Source organism: Balaenoptera acutorostrata, chromosome 5 (assembly GCF_949987535.1).
Source record: "Balaenoptera acutorostrata chromosome 5, mBalAcu1.1, whole genome shotgun sequence".
Taxonomy (NCBI): domain Eukaryota; kingdom Metazoa; phylum Chordata; class Mammalia; order Artiodactyla; family Balaenopteridae; genus Balaenoptera; species Balaenoptera acutorostrata.
Genome location: NC_080068.1, coordinates 9,501,916 through 9,522,448, shown reverse-complemented (window position 1 = coordinate 9,522,448; position 20,533 = coordinate 9,501,916). Strand labels below are relative to the sequence as shown.

The following is a 20,533-nucleotide window of genomic DNA, read 5'->3' as shown; positions in this document are numbered from 1 at the left end:
ACCAGTCTACATCCCATTCTGTTCAGCTACAGGGAAACCCTTTCAGAGAATCATAGACAAACTGAAATGGGTTCAGTGAGGCGTAATCAGGAGAGAGAGAGGATCTGAGAAGTCCTTTACGAGAAACAAATGAAGGATGACACACTAGCTGTAATGAAAAAAAGTAATTTTTTTTTAATGAATGGGAAGAACAGAATTAAGACCAAATTTTGGAAGCTACACAGTAAGACAGTTTTCAGGTCAGTAGAAGGAAGAAATTTCCAACAGTTTCCATAGCACTTTATCAGTACCCCTCCTGTAGAACTTTCCACTTTCTATCTTTAACTAAATTTACTTCCAGAAATTACCTCAATAGCCACATAACACCTGATGGTGCCCATATTAGGCCCTGAAATACTTGTTTGATGAATAAAAGAGTGTGAGATGATTAAACAAATGACTGTCGCAAGTAGCCAGAGATGAACCAAGCTGTCCCGTGAGGGAAGGCATTCAAGTACAGGCTAGTTAACTACTTGGCAGAGGTGTTATGGAGGAGATCCAGGTTTCGTTTACTTGGCTGGATTAGATGACTTTTAAAGGCCTTTCAAGCCCTAAAGATCTATGGTTTCATGACCTGGGTTTAAGCCCTGGCCCCGCCACTTTAGTAGCACTGTGGCGTTAGGGAAAGTCACTGGGGTGCTTTGCTCAAATGGGATTAAAATATATACCCCGCTTGCTACATAAATTATTTGGAAGATCAAAACAACATTTTAACACGAACAAACAACAAAAACCAAAAAAGAAGGTTAAGTGCCTCCCTCCCTTGACTGGTGAGAAGTCGTGAACTTTTAGAGGGCTCCCTAGGGAGGCGGGTGGCACCTGGGCTGGGAGGGACCAGAACCAGAGGAACTGGCTGTATTACAGGGCTGATCCCTGAGGGTAAGGCAGTGTTAACCCCAAGCACTGTGGACCAAGGGCGTAACCATTTCAGGCTTGATGAAGGTCAGCGACCATCTACAGCAGGTCAGTCCCACAAGAGGGGCAAGAGTACACTCTCATACTGCTGTGGGGCATGGGAATAGAAAACACCCGCTGGGGCAGGTGTTTCTAGATTAATCAAGGTCTCAGCCAAGTGGATGGGATTCAGGTTAATCAAAACACTTAAGAAGAAAATGGGGCATAAGCCAGGGGTCTAGGCCAACGTGGAGGGAAATGGAGAAAGGTTGTGGCTCAACCCAGATGCTTCAGAGTCTAACTGAAAGCACTGAAGTGAATGCCAGGCCCCAGCTGATGGGTCTGGTGCTGCAACTCTACCGCTGCCTTGGTCAAAATAGACTCTTCAGCTGCCTGAGGTTAAACCTGTAGGAAGAAACCATCAGGTAATATAGGTGAATCAGGGAGAGAGGCAGGATTAAACTGGGAAAGTGCCTTGCAATTTATAAAGGGTTATACAGGTGTACATGTTTATAGCTTAGTGATTAGAAAGCTGCCTCCAGAGTCAGACTGTCTGGGATTGAATCCGATTTGAATCAGTTTGACTTAATAGTGGGCCTCTGCCTTACCTTTCTGTGTCTCCATTCCTCCGGGTGTAACATGGAGATGATAATAGTACCTCCCTCAAAGCGTGGTCTGGGGTTAAATGAGATAATGTGGTAAAGCACTTAGAACAGCACCTAGCATAAAATAAGCTTGCAACAAATATCAGTAATTACAGATTTTGCCTAGAATCAGTGATCCATTTTGATCTACATACCTAGGTCATTTTTTTCCACTCAACAATCTATTCTTCAATTATGTTTCCGGTTGTCTTCTTCCAATGGTTCTCAACCAGGACTGATTTTGCCCTGAGGGACATTTGGCATTGCCTGGAGACATTGTCGGTTGTCACTATGTGTATGTGGAGGGGGCAGGAGGTTACTGGCATCTAATAAGTAGAGGCCACAGGTGCTGCAAAACAGCCTGAGATCTAGAGACGCGGCTAAACATACACACGGCAGCACCACACAACAAAGAATGACCTGGCCCCAAATGTCAAGAGAGAAGACGTTGAGAAATCCTGACCAGACTCATTTCTAGTAATCAGCAGAATTTCATTTAATGCAGCTCTGAAGGAGAAAGGTGGCATCTTCTCTTTCCTTCACTTTCCAGAGCCCTAATACTCTGAAAAGATGGAATGTACGCAAAGCCGCAACCCCCGGTGGGCACTGCCACAAAGACTCTTCTTACCCTTGTCCCTTCTTACAGTGCTCTGGAGTTGGGATGTGGCGGGATTTATACACCCCAGAAGGCAGTGGACCGTTTCATTCCTTCCAGTGGCTTTCAGGGGGCTGCAATTCTCATACGGGTACAGACTGACTTGGGGAGTGGAGGTGAAGAGAGACGACAAGGGTCTTCGTATCTTCTTTCAGTGAGGATCATTCTGTTTCTGGCAGCATAATGTCAGTGGTCTGTCAACTATTTTCATTCTTCAGTTGTGTCTTGTTGCTTCATGGATGGTGGAAGTTCCTTCTGGTGGATGGTGAAGAGATTCCGAAATTCAACCATTCTGGAGGGGGAGTTTGGGGTTGGCATCGTTTCTGGAACAACACGAGTGTTTTCGCTGACAGCTAGCAAAGGCTGCCAGGGCTGCAGGTCAGGTGTCCCTTAAAATCATTACCTTCTCTTTACTCCTGCTCATTTGTTTTGGAAAGGGTGCATTAAGGCACGGGCATCTCCTCTGGGGCGATCAATAAATTTGTAGTGAGGACTTCCCTTTTCTCAGATACTCAGAGTTGTTAGAATTAGATTTCAAATCCATGCAAAGATGTGGGAAGGGAAGCTCTTCACCCTTTGGGTCACCATCGTATCATCCTCTCCCAGAACTGCCCAGAATTCCAGAAGTCAGCGTAAGTGCATGGTCCATGGTTCGCAGGTCTTTAGTGACGCTGCCTGGTAGCAGTGTGAATAAATGGTTATGTTGTACAAATTTCTAACTTTGGGTATAAAATATTCAACTAAAAATGGCATCTAATCAAGAGATTAAGCTTTCTAAGAACTGGAAGTGGCTGTATTATAAACCTGATGAGCTTTATGTTCCATGTGCACACAAAGAATGTTTTCTAATGACCGATGAGTAAGCTAGCTTTTCATTTTCTTCTCCAAATGGCTATAGAGTTTCTTTTGCTCAGTGAAGACTGATCTTGAATACACACAAATGCTGAAACCCAGCTGTTTCTCTTCGTGAGCAAAAAGCAGTCTTAAATTAGTTTTTATAACATATACATATCTTTCACTCTAGTAAAGTGCAATACTCAATAAACAATGTTTTAATTAAAATCCGGTGAACACTTTTCCTGTTCCTTTTCTCCCTAAATAGTCTTGCCCCATACTTTTTGCATCCGATGCCCCACAAGTATTGCCAAAATATAATTTTTCAAAAAACAATATCAAATTACTGACTTTTTTTTTTTAATATTTACTTATTTATTTGGCTGCACCGGGTCTTCGTTGCGGCACACAGGATCTTCGTTGCTGCGTGCAGGATCTTTAGTTGCAGCATGGGGGATCTAGTTCTCTGACCAGGGGTGGAACCCGGGGCCCCTGCATTGGGAGCACGGAGTCTTAACCGGTGGACCACCAGGGATGTCCCCCGACTTTATTTTGATTGTAGAGGTTATGATTAAAATGTCCCCATTTATGTAACTTTAATTACAGACTTCATGAAGGAGAAGACTTTTACCACTTTTACATACTGATAAATCAATTTTTGGTTAGAAGATGGTTTGAGGCCACATATACTTCATTAACTGCCACCAACTGAACGGCGGCCATAACCCTGAATTTCTGAGCGCTTATTCCTTGGTAGAGTAGAATTGATACTATCAGGAAAACTACATTGTCAAAATCAATTGTTTTGGAGGATTTCTTCTTTGGTGCTGTACTGTATTATTTAAATTGAATGTGTCTAACTGGAAATACAGCCCTTTCAGCACATACTTGGAAACCAACTGTATTAGCTTGCTAGGCAGGGCTGCCATAACAAAGTACCACAGACAGAGTGGCTTATACAACAAAAATTTGTCTTCTTACATACAGTTCTGGAGGTTAGAAGTCTGAGACCAAGTTGCTGGCAGGGTTGGTTTCTTCTGACGTCTCTCTCCTTGGCTTGTAGGTGGCCGTCTTCTCCCTGTGTCTCCACATGGTCGTCCCTCTCTATGCATCTCTGTCCCAATTTCCTCTTCTTATGAGGACACGAGTCAGATTGGATTAGGGCCCACTCTAATGACCGCATTTTAACTTGACTGCCTCTTTAAAGATCCTGTCTCCAAATAGAGTCACATTCTGAGGTCCTAAGAATTAGGGCTTCAACATATAAGTTTTAGAAGGACACAACTCAGCCCATAACACTGTCAAAAATCCAGAAATAGCAAAATTAAGACCACCAGATCAGTAAATGGTATTTAGTAAGAGTTATTGCATATAAGAACAGTTTGAGAACTGGGAGATTTCAAATTTAAAACTGATATGAAGCTCAAGGACGTGATGTTACAGGATGATTTATAAAATGAAAATGAGGAAGTTGTTTAACTTCTACAATGATTGGTTATTTCAATGGGGGTTTCCAGATGGTAGGGGGTTGGTTAAAAGTGATTATCTGATAACATATTTAGGAAGATAACACATTTCTTTTATGATTATCAGAGGCATTTACAAGAAATAACCTAACTTAACTTTTACTTATGTTCATGAAATAATTTCCATTTAGTTTTGCTTCTGTGGCTTAAATGGTTTTGTCTGCCAGGGAATTTTCAAGTCTGGTCTCCATTTTGTATTTAATTTTAACAATACCAATTCACAGATTTTTCCATGTTTTTCATTTGGTTTAGGTGGAATAAAGTAGTCCCAGATAAATATTTCTATACAGAAAAATTGTATCTAAAGTATATTCAAACTGGAGCCAGATTACAGCACAAGCATAGGTTGTCGGAGATTCCTAAATGTTATTGTTAGAGATGGCAGATTTTGGGACCAACATAGGTCACAAGCCTGAGGATGTCAAAGGCCTATCAGGAATAATGGGGTCCCAGGTATAATGGAAATTAAACACTTGCATGTGTAAAAGCTTTGGTTAGATATACCTGAGACTTCGTACCTGAGCCCTCCAGTTTGCACACCAAGTTCATCCTTCTAGAACCTGGGAAAAAACAAAAGAGTGAATGAGAGTTCAGAAGAAACCTTTGGAAAATATTTTCAAACCAAGGTAGTTTCTACTTTTGCTCCTCAGTTTAGAGACAAGGACATTCAAGGTGCACAGAGGCTACCACTGCTCTAAAGAAAATAAAAAGCCCTAATGGTTCTCAAGCACCTGCAGGCCTTGGCTTTGCCTCCTTTCCCCTGCCTCTCCGCCGCTCTGGAGATGGAAAAGTTTAAAGAACAAAATAGCGAGAAGCGGGCACTACACTGGACACAGACGTGTTCCCACCCACTCAAAGTTAAATGAGGGGAGCAGCACGATAACCCGTAGAGGAGCCAGAGGGGAGCTGAACTTCTACAGTTCCTCGCTGCCTTCCGCCTCACCGCACCTGAGTCCTAGACGCACGCGCAGTCCTACAGGAGCAGGAGCTGCCCATCCCCAAAGGCAAGCAGCGGGGATGTCCAGGAGCGCCGCCAGGCCCATCCCCTTCGAGATCCTTCTGGCCACATCCGTAGGGCCGGGAGAACAGATGCGCATGGCCTGCAGAGCAGAGAATCAAGGTTCAGGGAACACACACAGTGACTTTCACGGGTACATGGATATATGACTGCATCCAGGGAGGACAAATAAATCATGAGAGTAAATTCAAAGTAGTATACTTAGCAAGAAAAGTGAAATGATACAAAGTGCATACATACTGGTGACAAGTGGACATATTCTGGGGTGAAAAATTAAATAAGCATGTAATGTATCAAATATTCAGGTTCCTATTACACACCAGGCTCCAATGCAATAGATTACCAATGAGCAATACAGAGCCAATTAGAAAATAAGGGTCTTCTTCAAGAGTGAGTTCAATTCTCATCTTAATATTCTCAGTGATACCACATGGAATCTCTCAGTGAAAATCTTGAGGGACTTCCCTGGCGGTCCAGTGGTTAAGACTCTGTGCTTCCGGGACTTCCCTGGTGGCGCAGTGGTTGAGAATCCGCCTGCCAGTGCAGGGGACACGGGTTCGAGCCCTGGTCCGGGAAGATCCCACATGCCACGGAGCAATTAAGCCCGTGAGCCACAACTACTGAGCCTGCGCTCTAGAGCCCGCGAGCCACAACAAAAAGTAGCCCCCGCTCGCCGCGACTAGAGAAAGCCTGCATGCAGCAACAAAGACCCAATGCAGCCAAAAATATAAATAAATGAATGAATGAATGAATGAAAGACTCCGCACTTCCACTGCAGGGGGCTCAGGTTCGATTCCTGGTTGGGGAACTAAGATCCCACATACCATGCAGCGTGGCCAAAAAAAATCTTGAAAGAAATAAGTGAATGATCAGCATAGTGTAGCATAGTGTAGTAGAAAAATCATGGACTTCGGTTACCGACAAATGAGAGTTCAAATCCTAGCTCTGCAGCTAAGGCAGCTGTGCCAATGTTTCCTTCCTTGTTAAGTGGGAATTATAATATCCACCCTACAGTTTATGCTGAGGATGAAATGAGCTCATGTCTTTAAAGGGTCTAACACAGGTCCTGGCACTGGGGTTCTGAATTATTAGTTGCCTTTCCTCTCTGTTCTTTCCCTGCTCTGGAGTATATCAATGAGACATTTGTTTTAAACTGAAGCATAAAGGAATGAATTTATATAAAGGAACAAATTTCCTGATGGTGTACATTTTCAAATATTAAAGCAGGTAAACCAAGCAATTGGGGGCTTAAGGAATCTCTAGTTTCCTTTAGTAGAGATGAGTTTTTCAAAGGCAGTCACGTGGATAGGAGAATGGAGTGAAGACTTCCTAGAATGAGGGGAGAATAAAAAAGAGAAGTCTGGACATTTGAAATTGAAGGCTTTCAATTTCAAAAAGCTTAATTCATGTCTCAAACAAGGCCTCTCACCGTCCACTCTGTAATTTACAGGCAGTAAAGCCAGGTGGAAAGAGAATGGGCCAGGGAGGCAGACAGACGGGAGCTGGTGTCCTAGCCATCTGTGAACTTGGACGTACCATTTAACTTCTTTGAGGCTCAGTTTCCCCGTGTGCAAGCTGCAGATATTAACACTTGCTGGCAAGACTGTTCTGAGAATTATATGAGATAACACAGGGATCATGCTCAGGAAATAAATAAAAGTTTTAATACAACCAACCCTGAACTGAGGGACCTTGAACCCCTGGCTGTCACTGAGAAATTTCATTGAGATGATGGAAAGAGAAAGGTGTAAAAAAATGAAAGGAATAGACGATGATTCACAATTAAATTCATTGAAAAGAAAGTGTTCTCTATCTATATAGCTCTCTTCATGACTATTAGTCACACTGTAATTGAGTAAGATAAATAGAATATGAAGTAACTTGCTATATTCTTTACAAGAATCATCAACATACTCTCTCTGACCTCCACACTTTGATGTGTACTGTAGCTTTTGCTTGGAACACTTTCCTCCACCTCCCCCCAATCTTAATTTTTCATCCTTACAATCTTCACATAAACATCGCTTCATCATGGAAACTTTGTCTTACCCCAGAATAATTTAAGAGTCCTGCTACGTGCTTCTGTCAAACTCTTAACTTCCCCATTTGTAGCACTTTCCACACTTTATTGAAATTGAGTGTTCATTTCCTGAGGGACTGTAAACTCCTAGAAAAGCGAGTCAGTGTGTCTGTCTCAGTCCATGTTGTATCCAAGCACCTAAAACAGCGGCTGGAACATCCAAGCCTTCCATTTTTTCAAACGGAAACATGCATAAATTCTTGAGTGTAAAGTCAGCATATTTTTATCTTTATACTGAGTATTTATTACTTGATATTATATCATAAGATGTCAGTTACATTTTATTTCTTCATATTTAAAATAGCACAAATAGCATTTGCAGGATGCTGTGGAAAGTTCTGTGCACTACGTTGGAACTTTGAACCAACTGATGCATAAGGTTATGTCTAGTTCAAAGTTCTGGGATCCTATGACTCTTTGATGTTGAAGTCATCGGAATCAGCTTCCCAATACTTAAGTCACTCCAAGATAGTAAATCTGGAGCACCAAAGCCATGTTATTTCAGAATATTATGATGAGAGCATTATGATAGAGTTCTTTAAAGGTAAAAATGGCATTGGTAGAAGCAGAGAGAAGACTTGGAGGTTTATTTCTCCCAATGGTGGTAACTGGCTGGTGCTGGACCATCTGTACTCCTTTTCACCATCTTCCTTGTCCCTTCGCATGACCCACATTTCAGATGACTGGTTAGTGTAAGTAGTCTATAACCATGAAAAAAGTGAAACCAGCTGGTTTCCAGGAGGCGTAACTTGCTGCCTTACTCTTGAAGCTATATAATCTACCAATAAACTCACTAAGCAAACAGGATGGTACAGTATTGTGGCAGGGTTGTGAATTGTACCCTTAAACATTAATTACATCTCCTTGAATGTCAATTTTATTATTAAATAGAGATCTGGTACTGAAAACAAACCAGAAATATGTTGGTATCTTGAAATAATTACTGAAGTTTTCTAAACCATATCACTTGTAATCTAGGAGTGTACACTGTGGATCATATTTTCAGAAAAATATCCTTCACTCATTCCATAAACCTTTACTGAGTAAAGGAACTGTGTTTAGAACTGAGGAAACAAAGTGCTGAGATGATTAGGATTTAGACATTACGATTCACAGAACTTGGGAAATATAAAGGAAGAGCTATCTTCTGTTATTCCCACTTTTTATAATAATAGTCTTTAAAATGTATTCTTAAAATATATGTTGAAGTCCTAACCCTCCAGTACCTGTGAATGTAACCTTATTCAGAAATAGGGTCTTTTCAGATATTCAAGTTAAGATGAAGTCATTAGGGTGGGCCCTAATCCAGTATGACTGTGTCCTTACAAAAAGGGAAAATTTGGATGCAGAGATATGTACAGAGGCAAGATAACATGAAGACTCAGGGAGAACACCATCTACAGGCCAAGGAATGCTTCAGGCCACTAGAAATTATGTGAGAGGTGTGGGACAGATATTCCTTCACATCCCTCAGAATGGACGAACCCTGCCGACACCCTGATCTTAGACTTCCAGCCTCCAGAACTGTGAGACGGTACACTTCTGTTCTTTGTGTCATTCACTTTGTGACCCCTTGTCACGGTAGCCCTAGGAAACTACAACAAGCACTTTCATCAACAATCCATTCATTCAGTGGTATTCCTGAGTCAGGTATACTATACTCATTACAATATAAATATTTTATAGAGCCATGAAACAATCGGGCAATTTGATGAATTGCTTGTGGATCCGTGTCCAAAATGTAGGTCTCATATCAATGGGTAAGAAAAATAACTAGAAACATAGTAAAAATAGAAACACTTGCCCATTATATTTAATAAGATGGAAATCAATACTATTTTATTTTGGTTAAATAAGAACTCAGATCTTCTTGTCCTTTGATTACCAAAAAGTCAGCCAACGTTAACAGTTTTCACTTAAAAAGAAAACCATCACTTAATTTGAAATATTGCTACAGATTTTCTGGATAAGCACCATCTTCTAATGGAGACTGGCAACTCCTAGCAAAGAAAACTTCCTGTTTAGGACATGGGAGCAGCCTAAATGTCCATCAGCAGATGAATGGATAAAGAAGATGTGGCACATGTATACAATGGAATATTACTCTGCCAAAAAAGAAACGAAATTGAGTTATTTGTAGTGAGGTGGATGGACCTAGAGTCTGTCATACAGAGTGAAGTAAGTCAGAAAGAGAAAAACAAATACCGTATGCTAACACATATATATGGAATCTAAAAACAAACAAACAAAAGGTTATGAAGAACCTAGGGGCAGGACAGGAATAAAGACGCAGACGTAGAGAATGGACTTGAGGACACGGGGAGGGGGAAGGGTGAGCTGGGACGAAGTGAGAGAGTGGCATGGACATATATACACTACCAAATGTAAAATAGATAGCTAGTGGGAAGCAGCTGCATAGCGCAGGGAGACCAGCTAAGTGCTTTGTGACCACCTAGAGGGGTGGGATAGGGAGGGTGGGAGGCAGACCGCGAGAGGGAGGAGATATGGGAACATATGTATATGTATAGCTGATTCACTTTGTTATACAGCAGAAACTAACACAACATTGTAAAGCAATTATACTCCAATAAAGATGTTAAAAATAATAATAAAAAAAAATAAAAAGGAACAAAATTGAGTTATTTGTAATGAGGTGGATGGACCTAGAGTCTGTCATACAGAGTGAAGTAAGTCAGAGAGAGAAAAACAAATACCATATGCTAACGTACATATATGGAATCTAAAAAACCGGTACTGATGAACCTAGTAGCAGGGCAGGAATAAAGACGGAAACGTAGAGAACGGACTTGAGAACACAGCGGGGAAGGGGAAGCTGGGACGAAGTGAGAGAGTAGCACTGACATATATACACTACCAAATGTGAAATAGATAGCTAGTGGGAAGCAGCCGCATAGCACAGGGAGATCAGCTCGGTGCTTTGTGATGACCTAGAGGGGTGGGATAGGGAGGGTGGGAGGGAGACGCAAGAGGGAGGAGATATGGGGATATATGTATATGTATAGCTGATTCACTTTGTTGTACAGCAGAAACTAACACAACATTGGAAAGCAATTATACTCCAATAAAGATTTTTTTTTAATTTAAAAAAATTTTAAAAAAAGAAAACTTCCTGTTTAAATTTGGTAAGGAAATTATGTAATATTATTAAGAAATTTAAAAAAGAAAGAAAGAAAACAACATATTGGTGATATTACTAAGTAGAAACACAACAGATTAGAAATTAAAGCACAGAAACAGTCACTGATTTACTATCATACTGGCAGGAGGGATCAAAAGGCAGTAACCAGAGATCATTCCTTTGCTAATGTCATTTAATATTTTTGTGCTTGAACTGAAATAGTGCAATAGCAAGTGCATGCTTATTTGGCTTGTAGTTAAACACTAGGTTGAAAGGGTTGCTAATGTTTTAAAAAAAGAAAATCCAAAATCACTATACTAAGTAGATGGTCAGAGGAAGTTTAATAGGAATAATTTCAAAACTGTACAGCTAAGGAAAACAAAATCAACTCTAGCAATATAGTGTATTAGCTGGCACATAGCCAGTATTCAAAAAATGTTTCTTGGAATGAATATGAATATGACACTTCTGTTCTGAGCTGTTGTTTAACTGAGAGCCAAAAACCCATTGGGAGTTCATAGACCAACAGAAAGTCTTTTAAAGCAATTATCACTAGAAACGAAGAAGTAAATAAAATTCCAGTTTAATATATCTAGTTGTATCAAATACATCCTTCACTTACTTGTCTAACAAATATTTATTGATCAGCAACTGGACAAATGAACAGGACAAAATCCCTGTCACTACAGAATTGTACAGGAGATAGCCTGGAAGGGCGACTGTTACAGTACGGTACATGGGGACAAGGGCGGATTGGGTACAGCAGCAAGTACTTCTAAAAGGATGTATCTCATAAAGGATGATCAGGAGTTATCAGTTGTGGGGTGGGAGAAGACAGCACTAGCAGAGTTAACCAAGTGTGCAAAGGAATAGAGGCTAGAGAACAAGGCACTTCCGGAGTGCAGCACGTGGCTGTGTTGAGGAGGAGTCGGGGTGGATGACGAGATTCGAAAAGGAGAGAAGACCCCTATCCTGAACACCTTTAGATGCTTTGTTAAAGAACTGGACTTTATCCGTTTCTTCCCCCAATTTTATGGAAGTACAATTGACATATAACATTGTGCGAATTTAAGATGTAACACGTGTTGTTTTTATACACTTATATATTGCAAAGTGATTACCACCAGAGTGTTAGCTAACACCTCCATCACGTCATGTAATTACCATTCTTTTTTTGGAGTGAGATCATTTAAGATTCACTCTCTCAGCAACTTTCAAGTATATAGTACAGCACCATTATCTATAATCACAATGCTGTCCATTAGATCCCTAGAACTTATTCATCTTCCAACTGGAAGCTTGTTCTCTGTGATCAACATCTCCCCATTTTCCCCACCCCCTAACCTCTGGTAATCACCATTCTACTCTTTGTTTCTATGAGTTTGGCTTTTTTAGACTTTATTCTTAACATAATGAGGAGACACAGATAATTCAATGAAACAATCAAATCTATATATTCAAAATATTATGTTAGTAGTGACAGTACGAAGAATTAATTGGCACTGGGAAGGACTAAAAACAGTGGTGATACAGGTTGTTTTAGGAATCCAGATGAGCAACAAGGACCTGAGTTAAGACAATGGCAGCAGAAATGAAGAAGAGAAGACCTATATGAGAGATATTAGGAGGTAGATTTGATTGCATGTATGACCACTTAATGAGTCCACGATATGAGCCAGGCACTGTGCCAACTACTAAGGAAATAGAAAGGAAAGAAATATCTCTTGTGTTTAAGTAACTTCTGGTTCAGTGATCAACGTAAACAGTTAAACCTATTAAAAGTCAATATGGAAAGCATTAAAACAGTGGTATGAACAAGTACTATGGTTGCCCAGGGAAGATGTGATTAACTTAGTTTGGGGAAAGAAAGAAAAAGGACCAAAAGGGTAAGGATGGGTGGGGAAAGAAGAAGTGGGCACTTCCCAGATGAAATGAACCTGGAGAGGATACGTAGAGGGAAGGGAGAGGTGTAAGGTCATTTTGCAAAACTGCAAATAGCTCGCTATGTATGATGATAAGGTACCTGAGAACAAGTGGTGAGAAATAAGGCTGGAGAAACTAAGATGAGAATAAGTAGGGCTTGTGCCATGTACAGGAGGTTGAAATTAATCCTGGAGGTTCTAGGACACTACTGAAGAAATTTAGGCAGGCAGGCAACGTGACGTAACTGGTGTTTTAGAAAGACGGCTGCGGTGGCGGGATGGAGGATGGATTGTAGAAGGAGGGGCAAGATCAGTAACGAGGTGGAACTGAGTGCAAGTGAGGATCCAGGTCAAGGCTGGGATAAAGAGGCAGAACTTACGGGATTTGTGACTGATCTGATGGGGAGGTTTTACAAAAGGAAGTAGCTGAAGAACGTCTGTTCTAGAGCTCTCACCACAGTGATTATGTGCACGTAACAGGCACTCATAAATGTTGATAGACTGTAACTAAATTACTTATTTCCTTTGTAAAGGTTGGTCTCAACCAACTAATTCTTCCAAAATATGAGTATTTGGTTCAGTTAATTCTGCAAAAAAGTGTGGTTTTAGAGCTATTAGGGTTTAGTACCATTTTATTCATGTTTTAATCCATGACTGCAAATGTTTACAAAAAGCTTTTGGACAGCTAAAGAGTGCTAAAATTCAAAATTATTGCTCTTCACAATGACACTTGCCGTTTAGAAGTCCTAGTGCGCCTCTTATGTAACACAATTGCTGCTACCCAGATTGCTTCATCTTTCATTAAAGAATATTGGAAAATGGCATGATGTTTGATAAGGCTAGAAAGATTTTATGTATCACGCCAAGGAGCTGCTGCGTGGAAAGTTTGCATCAACAAAGGAAGAATAACCAGGGTCCTTTGTTCATACTTTCATACCTTCCAATATCATCAATTTCAAAGCTCCCAGCCTCCCCTTGACTCTGACTTTGAACTCTCCTTCTGACCCATCTCCCCAAATCCAATTCAATTATCAATATAAACTGGAGGCTCCTACTCACATTCACTACATCTAATTTGTCAGCCTACTTTATTTTCTCATCTAGATAAGTTTACCAAACTAGGAGGTGTCTCACTGGAGCTTAACAGGTCACCAATTTCCTATAGAGTAACATTTACTAGAATTCTCCTCTCTCCTTATGCTCATTGATGAAGTAAAATTCAGATTTTAAGGCGAGACAAGAAAAATTTAAACATAAAAATGTTCTTCAGAATAGTTCTCAGAGCTCTCTGAGAGACAGTCTCCCGAGTTATAATCCTCAGGTTGGCTCAATGAAATTTCCAGTTCTTTCTTTCTTTGACCATTGACTAATTTTTTTCATTGCCATCACCACACCAAACTTAACTAAGGAATAAAATATTCCTGCTCAATCTCTGATGCAACCTTGTTTAAGCAACCATAATCATACCAGAACTGTAAGTAAATTAAAATTATTTCAAGTTATATAAAAGTTCTTCATATCCACCTGAAATATTTTTTTAGTAGAATATGGCAATATAATTGTCAGTAAATATGCTAAATATAATTTTCAAGAGCATTTTTATATCAAACTCTATCATAATTACCAATAATTAGCCATATAAAAAATATACCATAATTCCATGAGTTTCATTAAATCTCTACTTGTGGCATACCAAATAGCCACTTGTGAACAAAATTTCTCTACCTTAAACCATCATGTGCTTGAAACAAATATAAAACTGCCTCATAATAACATGCATATGTATGACAGTGAATTTTATCTGTCCACTTGACTAGGCTAGGAGATGCCCAGAAAGCTGGTAAAACATTATTTCTGGGTGTGTCTGTAAGGGTGTCTCCAAAAGAGATTAGCATTTCAATAGGTAGTAAATCAGGAGTAAAGAAGAGCCCCATCATCAATGTGGGTGGGAATCATCCAATCCACTGAGGAACTGAATAGAACATAAAGGTGGAGGAAGGGAGAATGTGCTCCCTGCTTGAGCTGGGTACCCCTGCTCCAGGTTCTCAGGCCTTCGGACTTACACTGAATTATACCACCAGTTCTCCTGGTTCTCTAGCTTATAGATCATGGGACTTCTTGGCCTCCATATTCACATGAGCCAATATCTACAATACGTCTCCTCTTATATATCTGTATATATCGCGTTGATTCTGTTTCTTTGGAGAATCCTGATTAATATAATATGCAATCATGAAAATGAGTACGAGATGTTTTGAAGGAATAAATTTAAGGGCTCCAACCTGAATGAGAGAACGCAAAACTTCCATGCTCTTATACTACACTATATGTAAGTAAAGTCAATTAATTAATCTGTAGAATCCCTACTCTTAAAATGGTTTATACCATATCATTTCTATACTAAAGTTTGCCTGTGTGATAATTGTTTTATTTAGCTTAATTCTACATCCTATGTTTGGCTCTCCATGAACATTAGCTTGAGTAAGCCTGGAAATTAACACCCTACCCAAAATCATTATCCAAAATCAACAAAAGCAGCAGCATGTTTTAGTATACGTATTTGTTATAACAAGGCATGACTACTAACCAATAAATGAATGTACTAACCTCAGTCAACATAATTCTGACTCTATCCATGGAGCTAGGCCTTATCTCTTTCCCAATGAAATGCCAAGGTATCCCATTAACTTCATATGTTCCTCTTACATGTCAAAAATCGCTCCCAATCTCAGTTACATACTGACTCTTCCCGTCATTAGCTCTTCCTGTCTTCCATTAATAAAGTCCTTATTGGCAGCTGAGCAGGCTTAATCAAATTCAGCTGGGAAAAATTATAGCCTACACTTCACTAAATAGCAGTCATTATTGTATAAAGCCCAACTCTAATCTCAATCATTTTATTTACCTCATCTTCAAAATTACTTTTTTCTTCATCTGAAGTCATGTGCCAGCTGCCAAGACACAGCCTTTTGCCATTCATATCATCTATAATTGGTATTACCATCATACCATTTTACATCCTTAGGGGATATTCCCCATTAACAAGGTTTCTTCCCAAATGCCTTATCCTTGAACAATTTATCAGGCACAGTACTGTCATTTTAACAGTATCATTATTAGCACCTTACCAAATATTTCTCCTAAATAGGAATTATTTAGTCAATACTAATCATGTTTCTAACAACTAATAGCAACAATATTAAGCAACGTGGGCTTTATCCTTTACTACCCCCCAAAATATCAATAATTTCCATTCTCTTTTCCCATGTCTTTCTCTTTAGAGTTCAGGACACTTGAGAAACAAAAATATTGTCAAATGTGATGAGTTTATCCTGAATGTTTTTAGTTATTTCACTTATTTACAGGGAACAAAGACCCTTTCAAATTAGCTCATGTGGAGGAACAAGGAAATCAGGATTTCATGGAAATCCAAGAACTGAAGCAGGAAATTGGGTTTGGATTCAAGGTCATTCTAGAAACCTTAGATGCAGAAGTTCCAGAATCTTTCCTCTACTATTCTACTGTTTGTGTTACTCAGTTCTATTCTATGTATATACTTCTTTCTATCTTGCTTTAATAACTGTTTCTGCTTATTTATATAATTTCTACTTCCCTATAATTTTAGCTTATATGTGGTCCATTATAGCCTCCCAAGTCCTGATTCTTCTCACAAACTTTCAGCTAAAGCTTCCACCAGTAACTGAAAAATTCTTTCTTTGTTCCTTAGGTCCAATTCTCACTTGGTTAAATTAATCTTTTTCAATCTGGCCTTAGAGAGTGAAGATTACTGCCTCACCTGAGGATTAGCTGTTCTTGGGTCAGACGGTTATTCCAGTCCAATAAACAGAGTTGAAGGACGGGGAAAGGAGGAAGACATCACCATAATACCATATATGACTCCTGAGACAGCAGGGTCCAATGGTGGATCAGTTTCCTTGGTGGAGGTTGTGGACAGGACAAGCACAAAAATGAAGATGGCCAGTAGTTACGGATAAAACAAGATGTAGCCCTATTCTCACAATATTTATCGATGTAGTCCTTTTCTCATAACATTTATCTCAATTGAGTCTCAATTTTGTCAAATTCTCTTATGCCATTTTATTTAGGTAATGCGACCATGTAAGAGAAATGTAACAATTATAAATACTTTAAAAGATCATTACAGCACCTACAAAAAACCCTTAGTTAACATAATACTTAATGGTGAAAGACTGAATGTTTTCCTCCTAAGACCAGAAACAAGGCAAGGATGTCTGCTCTTGTCATTTCTGTTCAACGTCAAGCTGGAGGTTCTAGAAGGGCAATTAGGTAATAAAATAAAGGCATCTAGATTGTACATGAAGAATTAAAATGATCTCTATGGCAGTTATGATATTGTATATGGAAATGATATTGTATATAGAAAATCCTAAGGAATCTAGCAAAAAACAAACAAAACTAATAAGCAAGCACATGAAAAGATGCTCAGCATCATTAGCCATCAGAGAAATGTAAATTAAAACCACAATGTGATTTTATCTCACATCTCTCAGAATGGCTATCATCAAAAGGAACACAAATAATAAATGTTGGCGAGGATGTGGACAAAAGGGAACTTATACGTTGTTGGTGGGAATGTAAATTGGTGCAGCCACAGTGGAAAACATTATGCAGGTTCCTCAAAAAACCAAAAGTAGAACTACTGTATGACCCAGCAATTCCACTCCTGGGCATATAGCTAAAGAAAACAAAAACATTAATTCAAAAAGATACATGCACCCCAATGCTCACAGCAGCATTATTTACAATTGCTAACATATGGAAGCAAGCTCAGGGTCCATCAACACATGAATGGATAAAGAAGATGTGAAATTTTGTGCTTCAAAGCACATCACCAAAGAGTGAAAAGACAATCAACCCGATGACAGAAAATATTTGCAAATCATATATCTGATAAGGGACTTGTATCCAGAATATACATAGAACACTTACGGCACAATAATAAAAAGACTACCCAATTGAAAAAAGTCCAAAGGATCTGAACAGACATTCCTCCAAAAAAGATACACCAATAAACACATGAGAAAAGATGCCCAACATCATTAACCATCATGGAAATAAAAATCAATACAAGGAGGGAGGACCTTCAAGATGGTGGAGGAGTAAGACATGGAGATCACCTTCCTCCCACAAATACATCAAAAATACATCTACATGTGGAACAACTCCTACAGAACACCTACTGAACGCTGGCAGAGGACCTCAGACCTCCCAAAAGGCAAGAAACTCCCCACGTACCTGGGGAGGGCAAAAGAAAAAAGAAAAAACAGAGACAAAAGAATAGGGACGGGACCTGCACCAGTGGGAGGGAGCCGTGAAGGAGGAAAGGTGTCCACACACTAGGAGCCCCTTGTGGGTGGAGACGGTGGGTGGCGGAGGGGTTAAGCTTCGGAGCCACGGAGGAGAGCGCAGCCACAGGGGTGCAGAGGGCAAAGCGGAGAGATTCCTGCACAGAGGATCGGTGCCGAGCAGCACTCACCAGCCCGAGAGGCTTGTCTGCTCACCCGCCGGGACGGGCGGGGCTGGGAGCTGAGGCTCGGGCTGAGGTCGGATCGCAGGGAGAGGACTGGAGTTGGTGGCGTGAACACAGCCTGAAGGGGCTAGTGCACCACGGCTAGCCAGGAGGGAGTCCGGGTAAAGGTCTACAGCTGCCGAAGAGACAAGAGACTTTTTCTTACCTCTTTGTTTCCTGGTGCGCGAGGAGAGGGGATTCAGAGCACCACCTAAACGAGCTCCAGAGACGGGCGCGAGCCGCGGCTATCAGCACGGACCCCAGAGACGGGCATGAGACGCTAAGGCTGCTGCCGCCACCAGGAAGCCTGTGTGCGAGCACAGGTCACTCTCCACACCGGCCCTCCCGGGAGCCTGTGCAGCCCGCCACTGCCAGGGTCCCGTGACCGGGGACAACTTCCCCGGGAGAACGCACGGCGCGCCTCGGGCTGCTGCAACGTCACGACGCCTCTGATGCCGCAGGCTCGCCCCGCCTCCTCCGTACCGCTCCCTCCCCCCGCCTGGGAGAGCCAGAGCCCCCGAAGCAGCTGCTCCTTTAACCCCGTCCTGTCTGGGCGGGGAACACACGCCCTCAGGCGACCTACACGCAGAGGCGGGTCCAAATCCAAAGCTGAACCCCAGGAGCTGTGCGAACAGAGAAGAGAAGGGGAAATCTCTCCCAGCAGCCTCAGAAGCAGCGGATTAAAGCTCCACAAACAACTTGATGTACCTGCATCTGTGGAATACCTGAATAGACAACGGATCAGCCCAAAACTGAGGTGGTGGACTTTGGGAGCAACTGTAGACTTGGGGTTTGTCTTCTGGGTCTAATTTGTTTCTAGTTTTATGTTTATCTTAGTTTAGTATTTAGAGCTTATTATCACTGGTAGATTTCTTTATTGGTTTTGTAGCTCTCTTCCTTTTATATATTATTTTTTCTTTTTCTCTTTTTGTGAGTGTGTATGTGTATGCTTCTTTGTGTGATTTTGTCTGTATAGCTTTGCTTTTACCATTTGTCTTAGGGTTCTGTCTGTCGGGTTTTGTTAGTATAGTTTCTAGCGCTTGTTATCATTAGTGGATTTGTTTACTGGTTTGGTTGCTCTCTTCTTTTTTTTTTTAACTACTTTTTAATTGCTTTATTTTAATAATTTTTTTTTAATTTTTTACTTTAATAACTTTTATGTACTTATTTTCTTTCTTTCTTTTTTCTTTTCTCCCTTTTCGTCTGAGCCATGTGGCTGACAAGGTCTTGGTTTCTCCAGCCAGGTGTCAGGCCTGAGCCTCTGAGATGGAACAGCCGAGTTCAGGACATTGGTCCACCAGACCTCCCGGCCCCCTGTAATATTAATCGGCGAGGGCTCTCCCAGAGATCTCCATCTCAACGCTAAGACTCAGCTCCACTCAATGACCAGCAAGCTACAGTGCTAGACGCCTATGCCAAACAACTAGCAAGACAGGAACACAACCCCACCCATTAGCAGAGAGTCTACCTAAAATCATAATAACTTCACAGACACCCCAAAACACACCACCAGAGGCAGTCCTGCCCACCAGAAAGACAAGATCAGGCTCATCCATCAGAACACAGGTGCCAGTCCCCTCCACCAGGAAGCCTACACAACCCATTGAACCAACCTTAGCCACTGGGGGCAGACACCACAAACAACAGGAGCTATGAACCTGCAGCCTGCAAAAAGGAGATCCCAAACACAGTAAGATAAGCAAAATGAGAAGACAGAGAAACACACAGCAGATGAAAGAGCAAGGTAAAAACCTACCAGACCAAACAAATGAAGAGGAAATAGGCAGTCTACTTGAAAAAGAATTCAGAGTAATGATAGTAAAGGTATCCAAAATCTTGGAGATAAAATGGAGAAAATACAAGAAACGTTTAACAAGGACCTAGAAGAACTGAAGAGCTAACAAACAATAATGAACAACACAACAAATGAAATTAAAAATTCTCTAGAAGGAATCAATAGCAGAATAACTGAGGCAGAAGAACGGATAAGTGACCTGGAAGACAAAATAGTGGAAATAACTACAATAGAGCAGAATAAAGAAAAAAGAATGAAAAGAATTGAGGACAGTCTCAGAGACCTCTGGGACAACATTAAACGCACCAACATTCAAATTATAGGGGTCTCAAAAGAAGAAGAGAAAAAGAAAGGGACTGAGAAAATATTTGAAGAGATTATAGTTGAAAACTTCCCTAATATGGGAAAGGAAACAGTCAATCAAGTCCAGGAAATG

General features: G+C 40.7%; 1 long non-coding RNA gene across 3 annotated transcripts in view; it reads right to left on the bottom strand.

Moving 5' to 3' along the window:
- Positions 1-20,533, bottom strand: part of LOC103002317 (uncharacterized) — a 53,928-nt gene that overhangs the window by 9,996 nt on the left and 23,399 nt on the right. The window contains exons 4-6 of one of the 3 annotated variants that reach the window (XR_009008310.1): positions 5,541-5,692; positions 5,111-5,152; positions 1,542-4,364 (exon numbers count right to left, since the gene is read on the bottom strand). This is a non-coding gene — a long non-coding RNA (uncharacterized LOC103002317). Of the gene's footprint in view, positions 1-149; positions 4,365-5,110; positions 5,153-5,540; positions 5,693-20,533 lie in introns of those variants that run through there. The other 2 variants (XR_009008309.1, XR_009008311.1) reach the window with 2 other exon arrangements.